Genomic DNA, 5,500 nt, shown 5'->3' with positions numbered 1-5,500 from the left:
ATCATTATCACTAGGTGTAATAATAGCATAAATATGTCCTACAAGATAAGATAAAGTATAGAAACAATTTAACCACATGAGTGTACATATGCAAATTATATAAATTGAAGCATGAGATTGCAAAAAAATCTAATTAAATTGTGCATACTAGGTTCTATGAGGTCTGAAATACGATCATAGTCTTTTGATGCAAAAGTAACATTCTGGCCTTCATTTACTATATCATCTTCAAAATGTGTTTCAGTAGGTTCTAATGATCTTTTTTGCCAATCTTCAACCCATTATTTATTCTCACATTCTTCCCATTCACCTACAAGACAAAATTGACAAAAACAAGAAAGCTCCCTAATCCATATAGTCCAAGTGTTAGAATCTGAACTCATAAATGAATGCCATTTAGCTGACCCACTAATTGTATCACAATCATATCTTGAAGGGATATTATTTTCTTCAACTAGGTAGAAGAAACATTTAATTGTAGAGTTTTGACTTGATCCCGTATATAAATATTTGTTACAACATTCAACAATCTCATGTGCATTGTTGAATTTAGCTTTTTTCTCAAATTTTAATTACTCTCTACTAAGGGCTCTCTTCACACATGCACCAGCACCATCATGTTCTCCTTTACCATGTCCAACCACAAAAAAACTCCACACATGTTGGATGTTAGTTTTCTTATGTGTCCTACTCAACCAATAGAACATTCTAGCATTCTTGAATTGTCCTATACAATTATCTGACCATATCCAATGTTGTGTCATTTGAATTTGTCTCTCTTTTAAATTATCATAAAAGACCTTGAAACAATATTGGACAAACTCAGATGAATGGAGTTTATTATCATTTAAATAAAAATGGTACTCTCTCAATATTTTTTGATCCTCCTCTATACTATCAGGTGGATGCCTATAAACTATATGAACATAAATTTTTACTTGCACTAAATTGTAATATTGTGGTTGTACCTCTTCTTGCAGTGCAAGTGTGTAGTTCTCTGCAATGTCAACAACTGAAAGTAAGTACCAATTGGAAATGTATTCTTACATATGCAAAATTTTCCATCAAACCATCTAGAATATTGAGAGTGTTTAACATATTTTGGTATGATCACACTCTTAAACTCATCCATAAATGCATGACAACTAACTTTATTTGTAACTAAATCACACCTTCTTCCAATCTTCCCATATTTCGATGAATATTCAATAGTTTTGAATCCTTTTACCTCAACTAATTGTTGTCCAAAAGTAGTCAAAGCATTTTCATGCAAACATTCATCTAACAAAGAAACATTGTCGCACATATCACATGTACTAGAAATACATGCATTGAAAAGAAAGTATTGATCATTAGGTGGCTTACAAAACAAACCTGATATGAAATCTTTTATAGTTTGAGGTGGTATTTTTATACCACATTCTTGCAACATTTCTTTACTATGCATGGTACTACATATAGATCGAAATACATCATAATGGTAACAAAATTGAATATGAGTTTTACAATAAAGTGATTCTTTCCTTGTTAATCCTTACATACCATGGTTTACACTTTTCAAAAGATCTTTGACTAATGGTAATATTTAATACCTTACCATCTACAAATTTTTTAAACAATTCAGTTTGAGTCATGTCCAAAAAGTGTTTAGGATGTGGATCACGTATTTTTAACCCAATTCTCAATTTAAGAACATCTCTTGAATTAGGTGATACTCTTGTATTATCATGCCAAAAAATTTCAATCAAACTTTTGATTTTAGTAGCAAGTTTCATATCACATCTCAGGGGTCTACCACTAGAATTCCATAAAATATTTGTTGGATCACATTCAAAGTTAACCCTTCTGTTTACAGCTCTTTCTAAAGTCTTATGATTCACATTAAGATATCCACTTATGTTGGTAATCAATCTTTTGTCAGATGTTGATTTGTTAACTAAAGTTGTTGTAATTGCTTGTCGTGCTGCATTCTTATCTTTAGACCGACTTCTCTTTCCGATAACATCAAAGGCACTAGCAACAATGGATATAACTTGTTTTAAAGACTCATTTTTATTCTTGAATTTTGCATACATTCCCAACCTTCTCATTACTTTTTGCATTTTAGATATTTTAATTAGTTGCAACATTAGCTGACATTGAAATCCAAATTTCTTATTATAAAAAAAATGCCTATACAATCTATTAGCATGTGTCCTAATTTGTCTCCATGAAACCAATCCTCAAGATTATCTAACACATCATTAGGAATATGAAAATTATGTTTAGACACTTTACTATCATCCTGACATGTTTGTTCAGTAGTTGGTGTTTCTATGTCTACATTCATGCAATTTTTATTTTCAGACACTTTACTATTTTCACTATTATTTAGGATTTGAATATCATTTTCAAATTTTCTCGGTATTTCTTTCATGGTAGACATTTCAATTGGAGTGTTTTGTGCATGATCATTTGACAATTGCTTCTCATGAAGAAAATCTAAATCATTTAAATCATAACTTGCTTCTAAAAAATCACCAATTTCATCATGAGAGAAAATTTGAGGGTTTGGAGACACACCTATATTGAACGCATGATTAGAATGTGCACCTAAATTTTCTTGTATTGGGTTCTCTTCTTTGACCTCTTCATCCATCATGGTATCCTCAATGTCTTTTTCCTTTGAAACATTGTTCAAGTCTCTAATTCTCTATCTTCTCTCTTGTTGACATTGTGCTTCATTCTCTTTATTTGCTGCAATTTCCTCATCTGTCAGAACTCTTGCTTTCTTCTTTCTTCATTGTTTTGATCCCATGTTTGCACCAATTTTGAATTTGAATCAGTAGCTTGCAAATTTTATAAGAGGACAAGAAAATAGAATAAGCATGATGAAATTTGGTGTTGCAGATTGAAACTATTGTTCAATCATTTCAATCATTGAAATTGGGTTGGTGGAGCAACTTTTGGGGCCCAACGGGTACATTAGAAATGGGTACCTAATTGCTTAAAAATTGAGCACTCAATTCTTTTAAAATTAGGTACTCGTTTATAAATTGGGTACCCAATTTTTAAAGAATTGGGTACCCGATTTTCAAAAAGTCAGGTACAACAGTTCAAAGCAATCAGGCACCCAATTTTTGAATTATAAATCGGGTGCCCGATTCTTGAGACATGAGCGAGAATTTAGTATGGCTCCCGACTTTTGCATGGGGTTTTGCCTTGGGGAAACGCATGGCAGATGCTTGGTCCCACCAAGCCATGCCTTTATGATCCTTTTTTTTTTCTAAGGCATTTAATCGACAATTTCTAGTATTGTCATAATTTTTTTATAGTCATTCCCATTGAATTTTTTGATGAGACAAAAACCCATTATAGGTCTTACTGTTCTGATTTCAAAAATGTAAATTTTATAGTGTTATTAGTTTATTTTCTATTTTTTCATTATTTATTAATCAAAACTATCTCCTAAATGTTAAAAAGTGACATTCACTAAAACTTTAATAAATTTTTTATTTTATAATTTTTCTTAAATTAATTTATATGTCATCAATCTACATACAATTCTTTTGATGTTAAAAAAAAAAATTGAAAAAAGTGAGATTTTGATCAAATTATGTGGTCCATACACGAGAGGTTTTAAAATTTACCTTTATAGCCAATTAATAATTAATAATTTAAAAATTATTCAATAAAAAATTAAAGAAACATATTTTCATCAATCTTAGGTGTATTAGGTAACTCCCTTTAAAAGGATTTGCAAAAAATTATTTATTTGTGTCAAATTATGGTGTCCATACACGAGCATGGTATGCTCCTAAAACAAGCATTTTGAAAAAGTTGTTTTTAAAGATCCATACCAAAAAAATAATCTATCATATGGGTGCACAAATAAATTACATATTCAATATCTAAGTACCTCAAATTTTGATATCAATTGACAAAAAAATTTTAAAATAGGAAAACCACTTCCACTTTTTGGCCAAAAGTGAGACCCAACTTCTTGCACTGACTGATATATATATACATATATACATATATATCTACATATACATATATATATATACACATATACATATATATACATATACATACATATATATATATACATATACATATATATACATATACATACACACATATATATATATATACATACATATATATATATACACACACATATACATATACATATATACATATATGTATATATATATATTGATGGGGACACAACCCAAGCATAGAATGGACACAACAAGAAAGAAAAAATTTTATTAACTTTGTAAATAAGCTAATACATTCAGTACAGTGAAAATAGACTTTAGAACATGCCCTATGGGCTTACAATAGTATAAATTTAGAGATAATTTCTCCTTTTAGTACCTCCTCTCAAACTCCACTCCTAACTACCTTTTACAATGCCAGAAATGTTCTTAAATAGACCCCAGAGGGTTAAATATTAGGAATACATTCTAGAAAGTACTAGTTGGCATCCACTGACCAAATAGAAGGCTCTAGAAGTCACATTAGAAGTTGGCACAAAATTAGAACAATCCAGAAATGGTAACCGAACTTTCGAGAGGCATAACTTTTGAACCGTAGCTCTGATTGACGAACCATTTACATTTTTGGAAAGCTCTCGAAGTGCTCTATAGCCCTATGGATAGGCTTTTCTCATCCCCCATTTTTTTTCCATGTTAGAGGTCATTTAATGCCCCTATCCTGACTTTGAAGCATTCTTAGGATGTCTCCAGAAATCAAAAAACTACGATAACTTTCAAACCATGGGGCCTTTTGACTTGATTCTTTTTTTAGAATGCTCTAAATTAAAATTAAAATCATCTAACCAATTTACACCTTCTAGTTCACCAAAATTATGGCTCAATTACATACTCCTATTTTTTTAGCATTTACACATATCTCAAGGTGTTCAAATACTCTATCCTAGAACAGTGATAGTGGAATTGTGAGAGTTGGAACCTTTATTTGACCCAAATAGGTATCCAAAAATGAAAACACATGAAACAAAAACTAAATTTAAGTACTTTTTTTGGATGACATAGGATTTCCCTTATACCTCTGGATGCTCCTGCATTAGACACCTAGGGTAGATTGAAAAGTTACCCTGTCACTTTATGAATTGTAGAGGAAATCTCAAATGGAAAACTTCAGCTGCTGAAATCCAAGTTTAGTCCTCTATCGATCATCCTTTCCACTTGACTAGATACTCTTCATACTGCCTATTTGTTGTACTCCTACCCACACGATGATCTAGAATGTCTTCTATCTCCTCCTTTTTAGAAGTAGGAATTGGACATGGCTCTAACATCAACTCCTCATTTGCACCATCATCATGATACTTTGTTAAGTTTGCAATGTTAAAAATAGGAGAAATGTGAATTCCATCTGGCAACTCTACTGCATATGCATTTCTTGAGTCATGTTTCTTCAAAATTTTGCAGGGGCCAAATTTCTTCATCTTTAGCTTGTTGTAAGTACTGGCTGGAAATCTTTCTTTTCA

This window comes from Cupressus sempervirens, chromosome 11 (genome assembly GCF_028749045.1).
Source record: "Cupressus sempervirens isolate cs-2001-9-10 chromosome 11, ASM2874904v1, whole genome shotgun sequence".
NCBI lineage: Eukaryota > Viridiplantae > Streptophyta > Pinopsida > Cupressales > Cupressaceae > Cupressus > Cupressus sempervirens.
Note: the sequence above shows the minus strand (reverse complement) of the source record.